Source organism: Monodelphis domestica, chromosome 5, assembly GCF_027887165.1.
Source record: "Monodelphis domestica isolate mMonDom1 chromosome 5, mMonDom1.pri, whole genome shotgun sequence".
Lineage (NCBI taxonomy): Eukaryota > Metazoa > Chordata > Mammalia > Didelphimorphia > Didelphidae > Monodelphis > Monodelphis domestica.
Window position 1 is genome coordinate 144,786,081 of NC_077231.1, and position 26,472 is coordinate 144,812,552.

General features: G+C 34.9%; 1 long non-coding RNA gene across 1 annotated transcript in view; it reads left to right on the forward strand.

Annotated features, from left to right (window-relative positions):
* Nucleotides 1-26,472, forward strand: part of LOC103106285 (uncharacterized) — a 96,751-nt gene that overhangs the window by 59,583 nt on the left and 10,696 nt on the right. The window contains exon 3 of the long non-coding RNA XR_472801.3: nucleotides 25,624-25,760. This is a non-coding gene — a long non-coding RNA (uncharacterized LOC103106285). The remainder of the gene's footprint in view (nucleotides 1-25,623; nucleotides 25,761-26,472) is intronic.

Here is a 26,472-nt window from a genome sequence, read left to right on the forward strand (position 1 = left end):
TATGGTTTCAAGACAGTGTCTTGTTTTAAATCAAATATAAGGTGGTCACCAGGGAAAAATTCCCAAATATTAAATATACCCAAGTCAGCTGGGTTTTATAGAGATTTTAATTAATCCAAATAAGGAATTAATGAGAGAGAGAGAGAGAGAGAGAGAGAGAGAGAGAGAGAGAGAGAGAGAGAGAGAGAGAGAGAGAGAAGAGAAAAGAAATAATGAAAAAAAGGGCTAGACCAGCCTAGGTCAGCATGAGCCAGCCTAAGCTGAAAACCCTAAGAGAGAGATCAATCAGTCTTTTACCCACTCACCACAAGATTTGTCCAAGCAAGATTCTAGTGTTCAGAGACACCAGCTGCCTCCTCCAATTCAGCTTTTCCCAGCTGAATCTCCTGAGACCTCCTTTTTGACCTCCTTTTAAAGGGAATTTTCTCCTATGTCACCTCCCCTAAGTTCTCACATCTACCAATTACAGTAGATGTTTTCCAAAGGACAGACCATTCTTAATTCACACCTTAGTAGACTTAAACTTTTGATTAAGTTCACACCTGAAAAATCCTCTGAGTAAGTTCTCACCTCTTTGTTCCTTGTAAATTCACAAGTTGCCTGACCTTTATAGGTACTTAGCACCCTTTTGTATTAGATCTAAAAATAGGCACAGCTTAAGAACTTTTGCCTTACTATAAGTATGGGTTTAAGTGTTTTTCATTGTTCAGCAAGGAGTTTCTTCCCCTAAAGCATGTTAAGTAGGAGTGGAGTAGAGATCTCACATTCCTGATCTAAGTTCCTTCATTGTTTAAAATGGGGAATGGTCTTAACCAAATCTTATGAAATAGGGTCTGAGAATTTTTAAGATTCACATACCTCTGAAATAGTAAGCAATTTCATATATATATTAAATATGCAACTATGTAAAACCTTTTTTATCTATTAATCCTTTTGTAAACCAAACACAAAATAAGGGAGAAAGTGAAAAAATTTTGCCTTTTTCTGGATTCAGACTCCATTAGTTCTCTTTCTCTGGAAGCAGATGACACTATTTTTAAATATCAAGACCCTTTGAGATTGTTGGGAATCATTACATTGCTGAGAATAGCAATGTAATTCACAGTTGTTCATTATACAATTTTCTTGCCACTGTGCATAATGTTCTCTTGGTTCTGCATATTTCACTTTCAGTTCTCCTAAGTTTTTTCTACATTTTTCAGAGCTCCTTCTGTGTCATTTCTTACAGCAAAATAGTATCCCATTAAAATCATATTCTATATATAAATTACTCAGTCATTCCTCAATTGATGTGTATCTCCTCATTTCCAGTTCTTTGTGTCTACACAAAGAATTGCTTTAAATAATTCTCTACATATAGATTCTTCCTGGTTTTGTTTTTTATCTCTTTGGAACACAAATTGAATAATGGTATTGCTGAGTTAAATGATATGTGGTGTTTTATAACCCATTGGGTATAGGTTCAAACTGATCTCAAGAATTATTGAATCAGTTTATAACTCCCACAATAGTGCATTAGTATCTCAATTTTCACAAATTCCCTCCAAATTGTGTGATTTTCCTTTTCTGTCATAACAGCCAATCATCAGATTAAGTTTTGGAGCGGTACCAAAGAGTTGTTTTAATTTACATTTTCTAATTAATAATTATTAGAGCATTTTTTATGTCTGTAAAGAACTTCAGTTATTTTGTTTACCTGCTTGTGTATATCCTTTGATCATTTATCCATTGGGGAAAGAGATTTATTCTTATACATTAGTCTACTGCCTCTATTTGAGAAATGAAGCTGTAATTACAGAGATTTGTTATAAAATAATTGTTCCATCATGTTTATTGAATATTAGACTTCATCCTATTTCCTCCATTTACTTTTTGACCACCACTTCTCCCAATTTGCCCTCTTTTCAATCAGCCCTATTTTTTTTTCTCTTATCTACTTCACCTTTTACATTCTTGTAGAGTAAGATACTCAAATGATAGTGTATGTTTTTTCCTCATTGAGCTAATTCCAAAGATCAAAAGGTTCAACTGCCCCATCTTCATTCTCCTATTTACCCTCCACAGTAAAAAAAAATCTCATTTATGACTCTTTTATGTATAATAATTTATCCCATTCTATTTTTCCTTCCCCCTTCTCTCAAATGCATTCCTCTTTCTCAGGCCATATTCTTATTCTTTCATATCACTTCATCATATTCTACTTACAGTCTTTCCCTCTGTCTATGTCTACTTTTAACTTCCTTAATAATGAAAAATTTCTTAGGAGTTATAAGAACTATCTTCTCATAGAGGGATATACATTGTTAAAGCTTATTAAATGTCTTGATTTATCTTTCCTGATGATTTTTTATACTTAACTTGAGTCTTGTATTAGTGAATACAATTTTCAATTAAGCTCTGATCTTTTCATTTCTTTGAATACCCATTTTCCCCCCTGTAGGATTATACTCAGTTTCACTGGGTAAATGATCCTTGATTAAAGTCCTAGCTATTCTGCCCTCTAGAATATCATGTTCCAGGCCCTCTAATCCTTTAATTTCGAAGCTGCTAAATCTTGTATCATCCTGTCTGTGGCTCCATGATATTTGAATTGTTTATTTTTGACTATTTGTAATAGTTTCACCTTCATGGGTGAGTTCCGGAATTTGTTTATAATATCATGGGAGTTATGCTTCTAGAATTTTAAAGTGATTGGTGGATTCTTTCAATTTGTATTTTCCTTCCTAATTTCTTGAAAGATGATAACTGTCTGTGTGTATGTATTTTTAATCCAGACTTTCAGATAGTCCAATAATTTTTTGATTATCTCTCCTGGATTTATTTTCTACATAAATTGTTTTTCTTAGAATTATTTTCATATTTTCTTCTATTTTCTTCTTCTTTTTTTTTTACTTTGACTGTTTCTTGATGTCTCATGGAATCATTAGCTATCATGCCTGTACTTTTGCACATGAGTAACCACAAGCACATTTTTCCTTCTTAAAACTGTGACCAGGTGAGCCTGTTGCTCTCTCTATGTAAGCACTTGTGTGTGTTAGTGCTCCTCCTCATCCAGAGAACACACAGCAGGACTGCTACCTGGATCTCTGTGTCATCAGTACAATAAGAGTCTTGCAACCAAATCTAGCAAGGATCCTTATAATCTCCTGAGCAGTTTTCTGACCCTTCTTACTATTGGAGCCTATGAGCTGTGAAACTTTTGCTGCTGTTACAGTTGCCCTCATGAGGCCTGCCTTGGAATATTACTTGGTCCTCCACTTCTATGCATTGTGTAATTAGAATGTTTTACCCTTGAACTGTATTTCCCAGCATTCCTCTCTTGTCCCCACATTACAACCTTATGTTTTGTTGATAAAAGTTTCTGTAATTCTGCCCTCTCACTCTCTCTTCTACCACTTTTGTGGTCCAGGGAACTGCTCTTTACTAATGTTATTACTTTTCTCTACTTCAAATGATTATTAATAGATCTTATAAAGTATAATATTTGGAGTTATTGTATATTAATTTTTAATCTTACTGCAGGTGCGCTAGATCTTTTTGCTGACTTCCTAAGTGGTTTTGGCCAAAAAATATTTTATACCATCATTTTTTTTACGTTATACTACTTTGAAATCATTCAAGACCTTATGTCATAGTTGCTTGGAGTGCAATTTGGTAGTGTTCAGGTGGGTCCATGTACCTTCTCCACTATCTTGGCTCCATTCTTCTATTCCAATAATTCTTTTCTCCTCTGTTTTCTAAGCAGCTGTTTTTCTAAAGAGATAGTCACATTTTCTGCTTTTTTCATTCTTTTTTTCCTCCTTTTTAAAATTTAGAATATTTTTCCATGGTTACATGATTCATGGTTTTTTCCGTTCCTCTACCTTCTGAAGCAATTGTACTGGGTTAAACATGTATCATTGTTCAGAAACTATTTCCATGTTATCCATATTTGCATTGAGTGATTTTTAACATAAAAACTCTAATCATATCCCTATCAAACTATATGATGGATCATATTTTTTTCTTCTACATTTCTGTTTCTACAGTTCTCTCTCTAGATGTGAATAGCATTCTTTCTCATAAATTCCTCTGTATTGTCTTGAGTCATTGCATTGTGTGAAGATGGTATTAGCTCTCCCCTATTTATTCTTTAGATTTTAGCCACCAGGAATATATACACCCCCACTTAATCCTTAAGTGGAGAAGGAGAGGTCTATGACCCATATGTGCTAGTAAGTGACAAATCAAAAACAACTGACTGCCCCCTGGGCAGTCCAAAGCAAAGTTAAAGCTACCATTGGTCCATGTAAAAGTAGGCCAAAGATATAGGAATTGATGCAAAGAACTGTCTTTGGTAACTTCCTGTGAGGAGGTTCTTCCCCTTTGAACTTGGCCTTAGAGGAGCTTGGGCTTGAGACCTCAAACTGCTTCCGTTTGAACTGACACATGGGTGAGTGAAAAAGGCTGACCCCTTTCCTTGGCTTTTCTGGAGGCACTAACCTCCAGAGAGGCCCATTGTCTTGGAGGAGGCCTCATGGCTAGAAGTCTTGTTTAATTAACCTCTATTCCCCCCTCTGCTGGTTAATTTTTGGTCAAATTAAAGTTTTTTGCTCATTTCCCAATCTATTTCTTGATTTGTATATATTTTTTAAAGTTAGGCTTTTGTTCATGGGGAAGAGTTCATTACCCTAAACTTCAGGCCTTTCTTATTACTCTTTTCAGAGTTAACTCTGTGAGGCTATAGCTAGTTGGTGTTTTCAAGGAGGAATGATCTGAAAAGTGGTGTCATCACTTTTTTTTCCTCGCTTTGGTCTTCACCCAGGAAAGAAACTTGGCATCCTGTAGCCACTAGTTATGGCACTCCCACTGTTCTATGGACTATATGACCATATCTCCTTCTCTCCTACAGCTTCAATTGCTGTTACACCCCTCTGTCATGCAGTTGAGATCAGAATACCTATTTCTCTAGGAGTGACACAACCACATATCTCCCTTATGGGCTCACTTACCCTCTGAAACAAGTGGTATTGTCTCTTTTGGCCCTGAGATTTGAAAAGGAACTGCATATGGGCAACATAACAATATTCTGAACCTAGCAAAAACAAAAGTCCCCAGAAAATTTCCTTCTGATCAGTTGTCTGACTGCTTCTTCAACTGCAATGACTGGACTAAAAGCTCCAGGAACTGCTTCTATTGCCAATGAAACTATCCCCAAAGAACTATCTAAGTTACCTGGACTTTACCACCAAACTACTGAGATAAACTTGTTCTGATGACTTTTTAGGTTGTCCTGGCATGGAAAAATGTATCATCTGACCTTTTATTGGTTCTGATATTCCAGATTTCCATTTGACACATTATTTTAGGGTCATTTGCAGGAGTATTTTTAGGAGCTCAGTTGAATGTTTCTGTATTCCAACATGTTGGCTCCAATTCTATTTTTAAATATTTTGACTTTTTCATTATAATAACATTATTTTTAATATTTTTAAATCAGCTTCATGAATTATTTTTATTTTCTTTAGTTGTTTTATTCTAATTTTGTTAATTTAATGGCTTTTTTTTTGCTTATTTCCTTTTTATAATTCTTTGTTAATGTTTATGTTTTTTTGTTGTTGTTGTGGCTTGCCTGGTTTTTAATAATTGCTTTCGAAATATACTGAACAGTTCTTTCTCTCCTTTGTTAATAAATATATATATATACATATATGTATATATTCCTTATGTCCTCAGATTTTGTCATGTAGCCTAGTGTCATTTTCTTTGATAATATCTTGTAAACCTCAAAATTTCTTAGACTTATAAATGTTGGAAATTTCACCATTGGGAAATTTCATACTTGAAAAATTTCCTATTGATAGTGGGTCTTGACTATTGGAATGTGAACCCCATTGGCATGGGAGGTTCCTTCCCCTCCCTTCTTAAGATTACTTTAGGACAGAAACCTTTTGCTGAACAATGGAAAGGACTTTGACCTATGCTTAAGCATAGAACAGGAATTTCTTTGAGTCATGATTGATTTTAGAATTGATTCAATGGAGATACTTGGAATCAATCTCCACCCTATTCAGTCCTAACAGGATTGAGTAAGGGCTGCAGCCTACATCAAAATTTAATTATTCCAATCTCTACCCTACTCAGGTTAACAGGATTTAGAAAGGGCTGTAGCAAAGGATCAAAGATTTAATTATTTGAAAATATGACCTTCAACAGACATGTGCAAAGCCAGAGACCTCTGGGCGGTCCTGGGTTAAGCTAGAGCCTCCATTGGCACAGGGAAATTGATGGACAGGGGATTGGTAGATGTGAGGACTGAGGAGAGGGAACTTGGATGGTTTTCTTAAGGATAGGGGGGTCTGAAGACTCGATGGTTGAGGAGTTTGTTGGGAGTGGTTGCGGTGTGCTCTGAGAAGCTTGCGCTGAAGGAAGCTGAAGGTGGGGGCCCTGGAGACTGTTTCTCCATTTTTGGTCACGTGAGTAATAGGGACTGATCTCCTTTCATTGCCCCAGCTATCTAAGGGCTTGGGCCTTTTGGCCCAGCCTAAACAGAAGGGGTATTTAAGCCCTATTCCCTTCTCTCCCCTTTCTCTCTCCCTCTATCTCTCTATCTCTAATTCCTTTCTTCCTCCTGTTTGTAATTAAAACTCCATAAAAGGTTGATGGCTGACTTGAGTTTTCATTAAGGAATTACATAGCTGAATTCCTTGGTGACCTTAAATTAATATATATCAGTCTTTTAAAAGTGATTTCCTTGTCACAATCTCTTATTTCTATTTCTCCTTTGACCTTCTGATTCTTTAAGATGAAATACTTTGTTCTTTAATTGTTTTAAATCTTATATTCAAAGTCCCTTTTGGGGAAATTAGTCAATAATTTTTATGCATATGTGTTTATATGCATGTATATGTTTATATATATGAATATATGTATGTTTATATTCTGAATCAGTTTATAATTTCAATGCATAAAAATGAATTATATTTTTGTAAGGTGCCATGCACAGTTAATATTATATAAAATTCTTTCTGATCCCATTAACTAACCTCTATAGACATCATCTTTAACTTTGCTAAAGTTCTAAAGTTGCTAAAGAATGGCTTTTCTTGTTTAACTTTTTGTTTTCTTTTTCTAGTTATTAAAGGAGTACACTGAGGTACCCAATTGTTTGAGTTTTATCTCTATATTCCCTTAAAATTTGATTAAAATTATCTTAAGAATTTAGATGCTATAGTATTCTGTGTGTAGATATATAATTGATATTGATATTCCTTTCTTCATACTGTGGTTTTCCTTTTTAAATCTTTATATTGCTTATTTTTTTATTTTGACTCATCTAAAATCATGATTGCTATCCCTATTTTTTATTGTTTACATGAGATATGATATATTTTTCTTACTCTATATTAACTGTAAATTTTCATGTTTTAAGTGTACTCCTTGCAAACAACATGTTGTTTGGTTACACTTTCTAATCCATTCTACTCCACCTGTTTTATGGCTCAGATTGTGGTATTTCTGCTAGTTACCATGATTATTGGTTGCATATTTCAGTCCATACTTTTCTTTCTCATTTTCTTTCTACCCTGCTATTATCAGGTATTTTCTTGCCTCTTTTTCATAGAAATGTTTTTGCAATAGAGCAGTTAAGCACTGAAATGCATAAGTCCTGCTTTAGTCTTTGCTTCCTGCCATATTTTAAGCACTGGCTGTCTGAATACTATTCTGGTTCAATACTTTCCTGTGTTCTTGAGTGCTGCTATCTATGCTGCATGCCGCTGAACACTTCTCTGGTCCTATCTCCTAATATGCCTCAGGTTGTCAAATTCACTGTCACACCTGGCAGTGAGATCCAACATGGGCAAAAAGAGCTTAAAAGAAGGACCTATTATTTGCTAGAATAAATGCCTTACTGTGATGATTTGCTAGATTTCCGCAATTTGCCAGCTGCACCACAGCTATTAAATAGTTAGTCTTACACTGAGCTTGGTGTTTTAATGCTTTTATGCTGTGCACAATGTTTGTTTTGAAAGCCATTCATAAAATAATGTGGCATATATAGGAGCACAATGGAGTTTTATGACCATCTGATAATCAGAACTATTGCTTAATTAACATGTGTTTCCCCTGGGGTATACCAGTTGAGAAGTTTCTATTGTATTTCAGTCAATCAGTACTTTAGGCTTCATCTCTTCTTGGGATGAGAGTATCATAAATGATATATGTATAATTCTGACTTAGGTAACCATTATAAGCTTTGAACAAGCATTTTGCTTAGATTATCAAGAATGAAAAAAGGTCTTGGGCTGGTAATGTTTTTGTTTTATATAAATTATAGCACTATGTTAATTCATAAATGATGCCTTATAAAGGCTGTCTTCAGAACCCTCTTCTTCCTCTGTAATTTTCCTTTTTTTTTTGGCTAAGGCCAAAGACCTGTTTTGGAGATTTAATTTTTTATTAGCATGATAATGTGAATTATTATCATTGTCATTGCTCAAGAAATTAAAAAGAAGGCAGGTAAAGAAGGGGACAGGTAATTATTTGTCATCTATTATGTGTCAGGCAGAATACATCTAGTTGGTGCAGTTGATAGACCTCCAGTCCTGGAGTCAAGGAGACCTGAATTCAAGTACAAGTTCAAGAAATTATTAGCTATGTGATCCTAGGAAAGTCACTTAAACTTGTTTTCCTCAGCTGCTCATCTGTAAAATTAATTTAATTTTATGAATTTGGAAAAGACGGCAGAGAAAGCAGCTTGTTTAATCATTAAGCTTAAGGTACATGTAGGACCCAAAGATGAACAAATAAAGAGAACAGTATATAATATTGAACACTTTCCTTAAACTTAAGGCTAGAAGGCTTGGGATTACGTCCAAGTTTTACCACTTACTGCTTCTGAGACATAGAATAAGTAATTTATTCATTATGATATTTTATTTCCTATTAAAATCATCCTGTATCTATATATGCCTTATATTTCTTACATAATGACTCCCTCATTAGATCATGAGCTCCTTGAAAGCAGGGCTACTATTTCTTTGTTAGTATTCTCTAAAGTAAACACAGTGCTTGGCACATGGTAAAAGATTAACAAAAGCGTGTTGACTTAAGCATCATAATGCCCACTTTATCCAATCTACAGTTCAGTTGTAAGTATAGAATGGGATTTAGATGTAAAGAACCTTTTGTAAAGTTGTAAAATTATCATCTAAGATATGTTTTGACAGAGTAAGTGTACAGACCTGTATTTTCTTTGGTAGCCTTAACTTCCAAGAAAGGAACTCACTCTCTCCTTCTTGATGTATACCAGTTCTTTAGAGTTAGAGAATTGTCCAGAGATCTTAGGGTTTAAGTGAAATTTTGCTTGGCATCACACATTCTATATGTATCAGAGGTTCAACTTGAGCCTAGTTCTTCCAGCTAATGAGATTTCCTTTCTATACACTATCTAAATTACCTTTTCTGTGATTACAGTAACAATACTGAAATTTTTAAGGAAAGACTTGTGGCTCCCTAATAAAACCTGACAAATTAATATTTTTAGAGATATATGTTGCCTCTTGCAACTGACACAGACTATTAAAATATCCATCTTACCCTACAAACCCTATTTCTAATAAAAAAGATGGAGAGTCTAAAATTCAAAAAACTTCCAATGCCCAGTGTAAAGATAAAGATTTACTGTTTTTAAAATACTTTGGAATCAAAGGTGAGGCATAAGATGATGGTGAATAGTAGAAGAAAAGCATTGACAATGTGTTGCAAAAAATCTGTCAATGTCCATTTCTAGCTAGCTTCCAGATGGTTCTATGATTCAGTAGAACTAAAAAAATATGAGCAGTCTTCTGGAAGTGAGTGTTGAATATTGCATGAAAACCCAGTAAATAGCTCTTTTGCCTAATGTCTAATACTGACACAGGAGGATTCATACAGAAATGAGTAGGAACTCTAATGTGAAAAAATTTAAGGGAGCATGTTAGAAGCATTTATTGAGTTCTTACTACATACCAGGCTTTCTGTAGAGGGCTGGGAAATTAATAAAAACAGGGAAATATAACAGGAGGGAAGGGATGATTTTTAAAAGTTGCCACGGGGAGAAATAAGAATGTACTTACAAAGGACTATGGTGGTGAAGTCCATAAATCAGAAGTATAACAAGAAGGTGAATGAAATGTAGTCAGCCTACACCTATCCTGCAAAAGTAGGTCCTAAAAAGAATTTACCAATGATAAAGAGGTTGACATGATAGGGGATTGTTCCAGGGCACCGGTATCAATTTCAAATAGTATGGAGGCTGTTGAAAACAAATATAAGAATTTCTGTGGAGGCATAGTGACTTAAAAAACACAGTAAAATGATCTTTGTTCTATTGCATATTTATTTTGTTAAATATTTCCCAATTACTTCCTAATTTGGTTAAGTTGCAGAATTTGGTTAGAAGATCAATAGTATAACACTTGAAAAATGACAATTCTATCCAAATTAATTTACTTATTCAGTGTCATACCCATCAAACTCCAAAAAAAAAAATTTAAAGAAGTAGAAAAATAATAGCAAAATTCATCTGGAAGAAGAGGAATATCCAGGGAATTAATGAAAAAAATGTGAAGGATGGGACTCTAGTAGTACCAGATCTTAAACTGTACTGTAAAGAAGTAGTTATCAAAAAATAAAGTAATGGCTAAGAAATAGAAAAGTGGATCAATGGAATAGAATAGAGGTAAATGACCTCAACATGCTAGTATTTTATAAACCCCCAAATCCCAGTTTTTGGGATAACAACTCATTATGTGACCAAAACTTCTGGGAAAATTGGGGAAAAATGGAAAAAATAATATTTAGATCAATATTTCATACCCTATAGATCAAAAAAAGATCAAAGCACATGATTTAAACATAAAGGGTGATATTATAAATAGAGTATTGGAACATAGAAAATCTGTCAGATCCACAGAGAAGGGAAGAATTTTTGAACAAACAAGAGACTGAAATCTTTATTAGATATAAAATGAATAATTTTGATTATATTAAATTTAAACAATTTTGTACAAACAGTTCAATGGAATGAAGGATAAAAGGGAAGGAAAGAACTGGGGAAGTTTTAAAACAAATTTCTCTGATAAAGATCTTCTTTCTCAAATATATAAAGACCTAAGTCCAATTTATAAGAATCCAAGACGTTCCCCAAATAATAAATGGTCAAGGGATATGAATAGGCAATTTTTATATGAAGAAATCAAAGTTATCAATAATCATATAAAAATATGTTCTAAATCCCTCTTGATTAGAGAAGTGAAAATTAAAAGAACTCTGAGGTTCCCTATTACACATATTATGTTGGCCAATATGACAATAAAGAAGAATGACAAATATTGGAGGGAATTTGACAAAATTGGGACACTATTGTATTGCTGGTGGAGTTGTGAACTGTTCCAACCATTCTAAAGGGCAATTTGGAATCATGGCCAAGGGACTAGAAAAGAATGCATAACCTTTGATCCAGTAATCTTACTATTAGTTCTGTATCCCAAAGAGGTAAAAAAAAATTGGGAAAGAATCTGCTTATACAAAAATATTTATAGCTTGCTCTCTTTGTGGTGGCAAGAATTGGAAACTAAAGGAATGTCCCACAATTGAAGAATAGCTGAAAAAATTGAGCCAAATGACAGTGATGAAATATTATTATAATATAAGAAATGATGAACAGTATGATTTCAGAAAGAACTGGAAAGACTCACATGAACTGATGCAGAGTGAAATAAGCAGAACCAGGAAAACATTGTACACAGAAATAACAATATTGTATAATGATCAAGTATGATAGACTTTGCTATTAGTAGCAATACAATGATTCAGATAAATCCTGAAGGCCTTATGAGAAAGAATGCTATTCAACTCCAGAGAAAGAACTGTTGGAGTAAGGTACAGTTGGAAGCTATCATTTGTAACTTGTTTATGTATATGTTTTAGAGTTTTGGCTTTATAACATTATTCACTTACAAAAATGAATAACATGGAAACATTTTGCATGCTCATACATGTATAACCCAGATAGAATTGCTTGCTAGCTCTGGAAAGGGAGAGGGGAGAAGGGAAGAAGACAATTCAGATTGTATAATTTCAGAAAACTCATGTGGAAATGTGTTATCAAAGTTTTAAAAATTAAAAACATACATAGAAAAGAAAAAAAATGTATAACCTTTGGATATCAAGTTAGAAAGGCACTAAGTTCTGAGGGAAGTTACAGAGTGAGAAGAGTTGAGTCATGATGACCAAATTCATAGAGTTAAAAGCAGAAGCTAAAAGAGAAGTTAAGACCCTATTTCAGTGAGAAAATATTAACACAATCAACCTACCATGCTGTCTTATGATTTTTTTTCAGTTGTTCAGTCATTTCAAACTCCTCATGATGCCCTGGATCCATAGCATGCCAATAGTGTACACTTGGGAAAGATATTATACCAGTTTGTTATATCCTTTTTAGTAGCTTAAGATGAACATAGGTTAAGTGACTTATTCAGGGTCACAAGGCTAGTAACTGTCTAGGAATAGAATTTCATCCAGTTCTTATTCCAAACCCAGAATTTTATTCATGTAGCCATCTAGCTGCTTCTTTATATGGGGTTAGAAAAGAGCCTAATCAGGAGGGAGAAAAATTCTTGAAGTCAGTGTTCCTTATTTCCCAGAAGTCAGTGGCTATTGTAACTATAATACTTGCTTAGTTTTGATCATGTTAAGCCCCTCCCCTATTATTCTTCTCCCTCAATACCCAACTCATTTACTGAGATGAATTTCAAACCTGCTATAGCTTAATATCAAATAATAGAGCATATTACATTACTTAAAAGGTTGGCATACTTCACATACCTTCAAAGAATCAAAGAATCACAGATCTAGAGTTAGAAGGGCATCCAGAGATTATAGAAGAGATTCTAAATTATTCCTCACCATATCTCTGTGAAATACTTACTATATACTATACAATCCCCTTTTTGTTGATGAAGAAATTGATATTCAGAGAAATAGATTTACCTTTGGTCATAGAGATATATGTCAGGAATGAGATTTAATAGACATGTTTCTTGCTTAGACTTTCTGAATAACAATTTATTGCCATATGGTCAAATGAATAGAACATAAGAGAATATCAACATGGCCAGGCTAACCCTTGAACAAAAGACATATAATCCATCACCATTTTTATCCTTGAAGACTTTAAAGTTTGGAATGACGTAGTATAGTTCCAACTTTCATGGAAGAGCTTTCTGGATTACAAAGGGAAATAATTACAGTTTTGACATTAGAGGCTGGAATTTTATTCAATATTATTCCCCCCAATTACATGTAAAAATAATTAAATATTTTTTGTTTGAATCCCACATTCTCATCCTCCCTTCCTTCTTCCTCCTCCTCACTGAGATGGTAAGCAACCTGATATCAAGTTTACATATGCAAGCAAGTAAAATATTTTTACATGTTAGTCCTTTTGTGGAAGAAGACTAAAAAATGAAAAAAATTAAATATAGGATGATTTAATATGGAATCGGAATCTATAAGTTGTTGGGTTTTTTTCTGGAAGCTGATGGCAGTTTTCATCATGTGTCCTTTGGCATTGTTTTAAATCATTTCATTGCTGGAGGTGGAGTCAAGATGGCAGCATAGAGGCATCAAAAGTTCAGACCACTGAAAACTCTTCCTTACCAATTACAAATTAAATGCTCACAGGGGACTGAAAATCAAACCCAACAAGACAGAGGCAAGGAACCTTCCTGCTGGACTCAAATTAAAAGGTATGCCCCCAAAAGCCAGAATTTGAGAACACTACATTTTAAGGGGAAGGAAGAAAAAAGGTCCTGGGAACCCTCCCCCACCTAGAGCATTAAGCCTCCAGCAGCAGCTGGAACCTCTGGGCAGGCAAAGGCATTGATCTGGAGGGATTCCTTTGTGGGCAAAGCTATGGCAGGCTGAGAGTGTCCAAAAAAAGGCAGTGGGGTAGCAGTTGGAGAAGAAATGCAAAGCACAGAGTGGGAGGAATACTTGCAACAACAGAGACACTACATACCCCTCCCCCATGGAGGTTTTGGCATCAGGGCACATTCAGCAACCCAGTTGGACTTAAAGCCATCAAAGCCTTCAGAGGGCAGGGAAGCTCAAGCTCCAAAACCCCTCCCCAAAGATTGCTGGACTTATTCCCATCAAAGTCTCCAGAGGACAGGGAAGCTCAACCTCCAACAACCCTCCCCCATAGACTGCACTGAGACATTTATTGAAAAAGTCGAAGGGTGAGGGTGGAAAGAAAAAAAAAAAGTAAGCAGATGGAGTCAAATCTACTGGGCATCAACTAACATAAAGAAGGCAGGAGACACAATCATGAAAACTGACAAAGCCAAAGTAAAAATAGATCTAGTTAAAAGATATAGGGAAGGCAATTATATCCTGATTAAAGGCAGTATAGACAATGAGGAAATATTAGTACTCAACATGTATGCACCAAATGGCATAGCATCCAAATTTCTAAAGGAGAAACTAGAGGAGCTCAAGGATGAAAGAGATATAAAAATTATACTAGTGGGAGATCTGAACCTTCCTCTATTAGAACTAGATAAATAAAACCAAAAAAATAAGAAAGAGGTAAAAGAAGTGAATGAAATCTTAGAAAAAAATTAGAGTTTTTAGACATGTGGAAAAATAAATAGGGACACAAAGTTATATACCTTCTTTTTAGCAGCACATCATACATTCACAAAGATTGACCATGTATTGGGGCATAAAATCATTGCAAAAAAGTGAGAAAGAGCAGAAATAATGAAGGGAACCTTCTCAGATCATACTGCAATTAAAATAATAATTAGTAAGGGTACATGGAGAGGTAAATAAAAAATTAATTGGAAATTAAACAATACAATTCTCCAAAAGTGATTAGTTAAAGAACAAATCATGGAAACAATAACTTCATAGAAGAAAATGCCAATGATGAGACATCCTTTCAAAATCTATGGGAGGCAGTAAAAGCAGTACTCAGGGGTAAATTCATACCCTTGAGTTCATATATTAACAAATTAGAGAGGGCAGAGATCAATGAATTGGGCATGCAATTTAAAAAGCTAGAAAGTGAAAAAATTAAAAATCCTCAGATGAAGACTAAATTAGAGATCCTATAAATCAAGAGAAATTAATACAAAAGAAAGCCAAAAAAACTATTGATTTAAAACATAAGACTAGAAGCTGGGACTTTGAAGGAACAAATAAAATAGACAACATACTGGTCAATCTAATAAAAAAAGAAAAGAAGAAAACCAAATTGACAGTATCCAAGATGGAAATGGAGACCTCACCTCTAATGAAGAGGAAATTAAGACACTCATTAAAAAGTATTATGCCCGATTATATCTCAATAAATATGGCAATCTAGGTGATATAGATGAATACTTATGAAAATATAAATTGCCAGACAACAGAGGAAGAAATACATTATGTAAACAACCCCATATCAGAACATAAAATTGAACAAACCTTCAAAGAACTCCCTAAGAAAAAAATCCCCAGGACCAGATGAATTCACAAATGAATTCTATCAAATATTCAAAAAACAGCTAATCCCAATATTATACAAACTACTTGACAGAATAAGCAAAGAAAGAGTTTTACCAAATGCCTTTTATGACACAGATATGGTACTGATTCCAAAGCCAGACAGGTCAAAAATAGAGAAAGAAAACTATAGACCAATCTCCTTAATGAATAAAGATGGAAAATCTTAAATAGGATACTAGCAAAAAGACTCCAGCAAGTGATCATGAGGGTTAGTCACGATGACCAGGTAGGATTCATACCAGGTTCAATATTAGGAATAACCATCCACATAATTGACCATATTAACAAGCAAACCCACTAAAACACACAATTATCTAAATCAATGCAGAAAAAGCCTTTGACAAAATTACAGACTCATTCCTATTGAAAACACAAGAAAGCATAGGAATAGAAGGGCCTTTTCTAAAAATAATAAACATTATACAGCATTTGCCTCACCGTGAAGACCATGGCGATGGTGCTGTGATCTGGTTGAAAGCCACATTGTGATTCAGGCAGGTTCTGCTCTGAAACAGATGACAGGAGTCTGTTGAGTATAACACGGGTGAGGATCTTTCAGGCAGTGGAGAGGAGTGAGATGCCTCTGTAGTTGTCACAGGCTGTTCATGAGCCTTTGTTCTTGTATAGGGCTACAATGAAGGAATCTCTGAGTTCTGGGGGCATGTCTTCCTCTTCCCATATGCTGGTCAGCACTATGTGGAATTCCTGGAGTGCCTTTCCATTTAAGGCCTTGTACACCTCGGTTGGGATCCCGTCTTTACCGGGTGCCTTGCCTGCACTCATTTGTTTAATGGCTTTTTGGACTTCCTCTATTGAAGGAGGGACATCAAGTTGTTCAATGGAGAGGTTTTGGAGGATCTGGTCAAGGGTGCTTTGGTCGACTGAAGAGGGTCGGTTGAGAAGCTGACTGAAGTGTTCTCTCCACCTGTTGCTGATGCCTTTTTTATTTTTTATGAGAGTGTCACCGTCAGAGGACAGCAAGGGAGTGGTGGTGGGTTTTGATGGCCCATAGACAGTCTTGAGGGCACTGAAAAATTGTTTGTAGTTTTTCATATCAGCAAACCGCTGGATTTCTTCTGCCTTTTTTTCCCACCATCGGTCTTGCATCTTCCTGATCTCACACTGCGCCATAGCTTGGAGAGACTTGAATCTGTCCTTTATAGGAGCAGAGTTTGGGTTATTTTGCTACTCCATAAAGGCTTTGCTCTTCTTGCTCAAAATGTCCTCAATAGCAGTGTTGTTCTCGTCGAACCAGTCCTGGTGACATATGGTAACATAATAAAAATGACAATACTGCCTAAATTAATTTACTTATTTAATGCCATACCCATTTAACTACCAAATTCTTTTTTACTGAGTTGGAAAAAAATATAACAAAGTTCATTTGGAAGAGCAAAAGATCATGAATATCTAGGAAAATCATGAAAAAAATGCAATGGAAGGAGGACTTGCATTCCCAGATCTCAAACTATACTATAAAGCAGTGGTCATCAAAACAATTTGGTACTAATAAGAGTCAGAAAGAAGGATCAGTGGAATAGACATGGGGAAAGTGACCTCAGCAAGAAGGTCTATGATAAGCCCAAAGATCCCAGCTTTTGGGACCAAAATCCACTACTTGATAAAAACTGCTGGGAAAACTGGAAGACAGTGTGGGAGACATTAGGTTTGGATCAATATCTCACACCTTCCACCAAGATAAACTCAGAATGGGTGAATGTCTTGAATATAAAGAAGGAAACTATAAGCAAATTAGGTGAACACAGAATAGTATACATGTCCCATCTTTGGGATAGAAGACTTTAAAATCAAGCAAGAGCTAGAAAAATCATAAAATGCAAAATCAATAACTGATTACATCAAATTAAAAAGTTTTTGTATAAACAAAACCCATGCAACCAAAATTAGTAGGGAATCAACAAATTGTGTAAAAATCTCCATAACAAAGACCTCTGACAAACATCTAATTTTTCAAATTTATAGAGTTAAACCAATTTTACAAAAAATCAAGCCATTCTCCAATTGATAAATGGGCAAGTGACATGAATAGGCAATATTCAGTTAAAGAAATCAAAAGTATTAATGAGCACATGAAAAAGTGTTCTAAATCTATTATAATTAGAGAGATGCAAATCAAAAGAACTCTGAGGTATCACCTCACAACCAGCATATTGGCTAACATGACAGCAAATGAAAGTAATGAATGCTGGAGGGGATGTGGCAATGTTGGGAGATTAATTCATTGCTGGTGGAGTTGTAAATTAATCCAACCATTCTGGCGGGTATTTTGGAACTGTAAAGATTAAAATTTAGGGGAGATGGGGAGACTGAGGCAGGTAGAAATTAGTTTCTCTCTGCAAGGAGTATTATATTTTTAGAGGTTTATTAAAGGCTAAAGATTAAAGAATATACAAGTAAGAAACATGTGCCTAGGCCAGAGGCCTAGGCCTCATCACGCAAGAGATGAGCCTGCTCCAAAACGGAAGTCCAAAAAGAGCCAAGAGCCCCTCAAAAGCCTTTGAATCAGCTTAAATACCTTCTGGATCTCAGCCCAGGTGAGATTACAAGGCATTCTGGGGAAGTGGAGCAAAGGCTCATGGGGATTGTAGTCCTGTATTCGAGTCTATTTTTTACATACCCCCCTTTGATCGTTTGCAAAAAAATTAATTTTTTTTCAAAGGATCATGAAAACAATCAATTTAAAGATTACAATAATTTGAGGATAAGAGAAAGAAAAGAATAAAACCAATAATTACTGGACGCATTGACAGAAAGCCAGTTATGGGGCAGTCCCCTTTGGCATGAAAGTATGCATGCAAATGTTCATTAACCACACCCAAATTTCATTTTTGTGCAGTTTGTGGTCTGGAGGCTTCTTCATGATGGCTTCTCCAACAGTTCAGTTTCTGAATTCAGGGAAGTAGCATCTTCTTTACCTAAAATTCTTCTCAAAAAGAATTTAAACTTTGCAATTTAAATAATGATATTTTTACATTCCCCCCGTTAAGAGGGTGATTGGAAAAAAAAAGGATCACGTAGGGATACATGGCTGAGGTATGAGGTATATGAATCAACTGGCAAGAGATATTAAAGGGATATCAGAAAATCCAAAAAAAGAAAGATTTCTGGATGAAAATATAGACTATCAAAGTCTTATGTGTAAAATTCCAAGTAGAAGAAAAATAAATCTATAACAGGTCCTTCAATCAGGGCCCAATCAAAATGATCTAAGTAATGATGCATTTACCCAGTCAGTGCCAGGACTACAGAAAGGGACCACACTATGAGAGGCAGAAAAGAAAGGGACCAGATTAGAGAAGCCAAGTAGGAGCCAAGGTTTTGGGGATACTCGTCAATGAGTATCTCAGGGTGAGTGTGGATACAAGGAAAGCCTATGTCTTAACACATGTTAAACATAGTAACCTCGAGTCTTCACACTAGGTTCAAGACCTTTGTATTGGCCTAGAAGTGCATCAATCCATCCTAGATTGGCCTTTCTTTGGCTCTGTGCAATGGCTCTTGTGTGTATATCTTGTCCTAGAATCAGACAGAATCATTAAGCAAAGTCCCATAATTTATTTAAATAATTAGTGGCATCATTTTTATAGTCACAAGCTTTTTGGGCATGCTGACAAATGTATCTTACACTTGTAGTACTGAAAAATCAAAAGGTTAAAGAAAATCTTAATGCTGGTGACATGTGCTTCAAATATAAAAAGGAGAGAAAAATAATAAAGAAACTGAAAAAGTATATTGCACATGCAAGAAAAATATAATAATAAAAGAGCTTTAAAAATTCAAAAATATAGCTTATAACCATTGACACTCTGTGTCAGTTAAGAAAATATAAAATACAAGGCTTTCTCACCAAAAAATGAGATCCATTTCCTCTTTGTATCTGGCCATGATCACTGTGAGTAGAAGGCAAATGAATTGAACAAGGTTACCAATTTTTCATTTTTAAAAATACAGTAGTACAAATATGTAGATATCAAAATCCCCAAAATTCTCAATAGCCCAATTAATTACAATAGCAAACAAACACACTTTCATATTTCACATAAGTTGCTGTATGACATTTTTAAAACCTATGAATTGATGGACATTTGTCACAATTTTTACAAACATAGCAATCCTTCAACCTTGGTATTTAAACATATTTTTTAAAACAAAGTAAAACTCATCTTGGGTTTAGAACATAATCAAGAAATCTATATATCATTCTGGAAGAAGTAAAATAGTGAGCTGAAGAGCATAAATAAAGGGGTGCTCCTTTTTCTTGGAGGCTTATGGGGATACAAATGCCCTGAGATTAACTGCCCAACTTCCATTCACATGTGGGAAGGTTGGGGGTTATAAAATGTATTTCATTTCAGCTAATGGGCCTTACCTCGTGGTAGAGGCAGGCAAAAATAACCAGATTGTTAAAAAAAATTCCAAAAATCATATTTAAAAAAACCCTTAAAATCAAATCATTTGCGGTATTTAGCACATTAAAATTTCCAAGGTTGTTAATACAATTATAACCAGTTCTGAAGTCCATCTATCCTCGGCAAAATAGAAAAAGGCTGTTTTTTCATATATGGGCTAATTCACAATAATATTTGTTCAATAGTTATAGGGGAAAAACAACAGAATTTCAAAACTCAGTACATTCAAAATAAATTCAATCAACCTTCAGTTCAAGCAGAATAATATTGAATCCAGTAATATATGAACTTAAAATCACAAAGTTAAACCTTAAACAAAAAATGCAATAGAATACAGAGATTTTTTTATAAACCATTGGAGTCTGAAATGCCTTAGAATATAGCCTTTAGTCTCTTCAAAGTTCCTTGGTTTTTTTTTTTGTTCTTTGTTTGTTTGTTTTTAATTATCCATTTAAATATCTATTGTCCGAAGGTAGAGTAGTAAAGGCTAGGCTATGGGGTTCAAGGGATCCGTCCAGGGCCCCATAGCTGGGAAGCATCAGAGGCCAGATTTTAACTAGAGACCTCCCGTCTCTGGGCCTGGCTTCCAGTTCGCTGGGCCACCCATTTTCAAATTCAAAGTTGAATCTTTGGGCTGAGTCTGCTCCCAGACAGGCAGGTAAAATCAATGAAATTGCCAGAAGAGTCAAAAATCCTTTTAAACAGCCCATTGCTTTTTAGGTTTCTGTTTGAAAAGTCTGTTTCTGATCTCTAGTCTTTTCTCTCTTTCCCCTCTCTGATCCCCCTCTGGCCAATACCCCCAGCCACGTGGAGGCTTAGCCTAAGGGAAAATTGCCCTTTCTCCTTTCCCTCTCTCCTCTCCCCTCCACCCACGTGGCCAATACTGTTACCAGCTGGTCGCAATGAGTCCTGAGTGATCTGCTCCAAGGATCTGGGTGGTGAGTCAGCTGGGTCGGAGGCCAGATGGGTGAGAGACAGACCACCGGGGTGGGTCGGCCGGGAGCTGGAGCACAGCTCAGGCACCAGGTGAGAGGCCAGGAGCAGAAGCAGGAGCCAGAGACGGCCGCAGGCAGGAGCTGATCAAGATGGTTTTCTAAAGAGCATCTCGGAGAACCTTGGCTTTAAAAGAAAAATTCTCTAGGCTAAAAATTTTTTGAGAAGTTCTCATCCAATCTAGTGGTCGCCATCTGTAAAGATTAAAATTTAGGGGAGATGGGGAGACTGAGGCAGGTAGAAATTAGTTTCTCTCTGCAAGGAGTATTATATTTTTTAGAGGTTTATTAAAGGCTAAAGATTAAAGAATATACAAGTAAGAAACATGTGCCTAGGCCAGAGGCCTAGGCCTCATCACGCAAGAGACGAGCCTGCTCCAAAACGGAAGTCCAAAAAGAGCCAAGAGCCCCTCAAAAGCCTTTGAATCAGCTTAAATACCTTCTCGATCTCGGCCCAGGTGAGATTACAAGGCATTCTGGGGAAGTGGAGCAAAGGCTCATGGGGATTGTAGTCTTGTATTTGAGTCTATTTTTTACAGAACTATGCCCAAAGGCACTAAAAGACCCTTTGATCCAGTCATAGCACTTCTGGGTTTGTATCCCAAAGAGATAATAAGGAAAAAGACTTGTACAAGAACATTAATGTGCTCTTTATGGTGGCAAAAAATTGGAAAAGGAGGGTCTGTCCTTCAATTGGGGAAAGTCTGAACAAATTGTGGTATATATTGTTGACGGAATACTATTGTGCTCAAAGGAATAATAAATTGGAGGAATTACATGGAAACTGGAATGACCTCCAAGAATTGATGCAGAATGAAAGAAGCAGAAAAAGGAGAACATTGTAGCAGAGACTGATACACTGTGGTACAATCAAGTGTAATGGACTTCTCCATTAGTGGCAGTGATGCTGAACAACTTGGAGGTATCTAAAAAAAAAAAAACAGTATCCACATTCAGAGGAAAAACTATGAGAGTAGAATCACAGAACATAAACAATGGCTTGAATGCATTGGTCAATGGAATATGGCTGGGGATGTAGATTAAATGAATATCCTAATTCAAACACCAACAACATGGAAAGAGGTTCTGATCAAGGACACATGTTATACTCAATGAAATTGCATATCAGCTTTGGTAAGTATTGAGTAGGGGAGGGAGGGAAATAATGTAACTCTTATAAACAAGTATTAATGTTCTAAATTGACTAAATAAATAAATACATAAATAAATCATTTCATTGCTGAAAAGATCCAAGTTATCCACAGGTATTCACTGATGTATTATTTTGAATACATACCATGTTTTGATTCTGCTCACTTCACTTCATATTAGTTTTTTTTGTCTTTCCATATTTTTCTGGTTATCCTGCTCATCATTTCTTTTACCACAATTCTATTCTCTTATAATCATATACTACAATGTAGCTATTTCACAATTGAAAGTTATCCCTTTAGTTTACATTTCTGTGCTGTGACAAAGAATCCTATAAATATTTTTGTAGATATAGGTCTCATCACTTCCCAGCCTTTTGGCTAAGATCAATTGTAGATATAGGTCTTTTTTTATCTCTTTGGGTGCCAAACCAGTTATAATATCACTGGGGTAATACAGCTTAAAACCCTTTTGGAATTGATTCAATTTTCTCTATAGAATGAGTGAATTAGTTCAACCTGCCCCACCAGGGAATTTGCGTCTCAATTTTCCCACATTCCCTGATACTTTTCTGATCCTCCATTTCTGTAGTAATACCCAGGCTGATAGGCATGTGTTATAGCTCAGAGTTTGCCTTAGTTTGCATTTCTCTCATTAATAGTGATTTAGGAATTATTTCACTTTTATTTATTTACTTGTTTGCTTTTTTTGTTAATTAATTAATTAATTAATTTTAACTTTGAAAACCACCTCTTCATAATCCTTGACCATTTATCCATTGAGGAATGAATTGTATTCTTATATCCTTCACACATTTTTCTATGTATTTGAGAAATGACGTCTTTATTAGAGACATGTTGTAAATTACTTTTTCCATTATGATTACTGTGTATTACCTTTGATTCTATTAATCACCATTGTTCCTTATCTCTTTCCTTTTATCCTGTTTATCCTCACAAGTGTTTTGTTTCTGTCTACAGTTTTCCCCAATTTGCCCTCTCTTCTATCAGAACCCCCCACACCTGTTATCCTTTCCCACTCCAACTTTCCTATAGGGTAAGATAGATTTCTAAACCCAATTGAATGTGTATGTTCTTTCTCCTTTGAGCCAATTCTGATAAGAGTAAGGTTGACTCTTCTCCCTACTTTTTCCATCTTCCTCTGCACTATAAAAGTTCTTTCATGCTTCTTATCATCTCATTGTAGTCAACTCATATTCTTGTCCTTTGTCTATATATACTCCTAACTTCTCCAATAATGATAAAGTTCTTAGGAGTTACAATAATCATCATATATATGGGTGTATATAGTTTAACCTTTTTGAATCTCTTATGACTACTCTTTCCTATTCAACTTTTATTTTTCTACAATTGAGCTTTATATTTCAGAGTCAGATTTTCTATTTCACTCTGGTATTTTTCATCAGGAATATTTGAATGTCCTCTGTTTCATGTAATGCTCATTGTTTCATCTGTAGGATTATACTCACTTTTTCTGGGAAGTTATTCTTTGTTGTAATGCCAGCTTCTTTGCCTTCTGGAATATGATATATCAACCCCTCCAATACTTTAATGTAGAAGTTGCTAAATCTTATGACTGATTCTGGCTCACAGTACTTGAAATATTACTTTTTGTTGGTTTGAAATATTTTTTATCTTACCTGGGATTTCTAGAATTTGGATATAATATTCTTAAAAGTTTTCATTTTTGAATCTCTTTTAAGAAGTGATTCTTTTCATTTCTATTTTACCCTCTCGTTCTAGAATATCAGGGCATTTTTCATCAATAATTTTTTCAAAGATGTCATGATTTTTTCTAAGTCATTCTTTCAAGCAGTTTAGTAAGTCTTAGATTATCTTCCCTGGGTCTTTTTTTCTGTCAGTTATTTTGTCAATTACATATACATAAATGTATATAATATAATAATACATACTTACAATTAGTCATTCTTTTGACTTTGTTTTATTGTAGTTGTGGCTGTTGTTGTTGTTTGATGTCTCATGAAGTCAATAGCTTTCACTTGTCCAAGATTAATTTTTAAGAAATTTCTTTCTTCACTGAGTTTTTTACTGTTTTCCACATTTGTTGAAATATACTTTTTATGGATTTCTTTTTTTTCAATGATTTTTTTTCTTCATCCTTTCTCATTGAGTCAATTGTGCTCTTTAAAGAGTTATAGTCAATGAAACTTTAAATATATTTTTCCACTTGGCCAGTTCTGTTCTTTTAGGAATTCTCTCCTTAGTCGATTTTTGTACCTCATCAATTGCCCTATTATGCTTTTTAAGGTAATATTTTCTTCACCATTTCTGGACCTCCTTTAACAGACTGTCAACTCCTTTCTCATTCCTCATTCATTCTCTTTTCTTTTCCAAATTTTCCTTTTATTTCTCAAATTATTTTTTAAATCTTTTTTGAGTTTCTCCAGTAATTCTTTTGGGGCTCTGGATAAATTCACATTTTTTGAGCCTTTGGATACAGCAGTATTAACTTTGCTGCATTTTGAGTTTGTATTTTGGTCTTCTCTGCCACCAGAATAACTTTATGTTGTCTTTTTTTTTTTCCAGCAAAGTGCCTTGTCACCTTTGTAACCCAGATTACAAAAATAGCCTCTTAAGGGAAAGAAACTATAAAATTTATACAATTTCTTTACTATGAAATCTAATTTATCTTTTTATCTCTGTACAACATCACATTTCTTGTAAGATAATTTTTACTATTTTTTTTCTTTTTAGTTAAACACTGCTATGTAATCATACACCAACATTTACCAAGAGTTTTTTTGTTTGCACATCACTATGGCAAATAATACATATTTTCTTTAATATTAGGAATAACTGGGTCTCACTAAAAAGGAATTCAGAATCTAAGGAAATATTATGGCATACTTAGTTTAGTCATAAGAATGATATAAAAAGTGAAATAAGATTATATACCAGCACTCTAAAGTAACTATAGAAAGATATTTTTCTCTACAAGATTTTACAGAATCGATATGCCTAATATCAACTCAGATAAGATAAGCTTTCATCAGCTTCCTTATTATGGTCTTATTAAAAAGGGCAGCACATTTTAGGAAGATAATCAATAGAATGGCATTTTCCAAGACTGATATTTTTGTAAACTTATGGCCAAATGGCTAAAAAGTAATATCTACCTCTATAAATGTAAAAATAATTTAACTCAAAAGATTCACTACAGAGTTATTTTTAATTAATGTTGTTTTAGAAAGTTAAACACTATTGAAGACTTTTGCCAAAGAAAATCATTGGCTTATTTTCTCTACCCTTGGAGAAAAAAGCAAGTTGATTTAAAAACAAGCTTAAAGAGGAGGAGAATAAAATACAGTTTTCTTTGTCATAAGAATAGCCTAGATATAAATGGAAATACTTCATTCTTCATGAAGAAGGTTATGGGATAACTAAAATATCTAGGGTTAAAAACATTGTTTGATTTTTAACTTTTTTTTTCAGAATACTGGGAAACCTTTCAACTATTGAATTGGTATGCATGAAACATGAAATGAAAAAGTGCTTGTTTCCCACTAACTCAAAAGAGAGCTTTCTAAGACATCAATTTCCATAGAGAGATCAAAACTGAGAAGCATCAGGTAAAAATATTAATTGTATTCACCTGATAATAGGACAATAAGATTCAAATCTGGAAAAGACCATAGAGGTCATCTATTCCAAACCATTTTATTTCTAGGAAAACAGTAGAGGATTAGTAATAGAAAATGATTTGCCTAACTTCACACAGGTGTCCTTTGTAGTAGGACACAGATCTGTTAAATTCATGGTTGGACTGAATACATTTAGTTGTTCACCAGAGATTTAATGACTAAATCCCAATGAATTACTAAAGTCAGAATAGAATTTATGGTATTTTATTTTACAATAGAGGGGAGATATTAAAGAAGAGTGAAGGAAAAGAAAAGGAGAGAGATACCTGCTCTGGCTTCCTCTGAACCAGGCAGGAATTCAGAGGTCCCAAGCAAGGAAAAGGGGTCCCAAGACAATGGGCCTCTCCAGAGGCTGGTGCCTCCAGAAAGACCAAGAAAAAGGGAGTCAGCCCTTACATTCACCACATGTCAGTCCAGTCAACAGATTCTTTATCAGCCTCTTCTTCATCAGCTCAACTCTAGTAGAACTGCCAGTAGCCACCAGCAGAAGTCTAGTAGAACTGCTTCTCATAGGAGGTACCACTCCAAGTGTGTGACCCTCGAGTTCCAAATCGAACTTCACTTTTAACGACCATTTCTTTTGTGTCACTTCCCCTAAATTTTTACATCTACCAATCACAGCCAATGCTCTGTTTCAGGA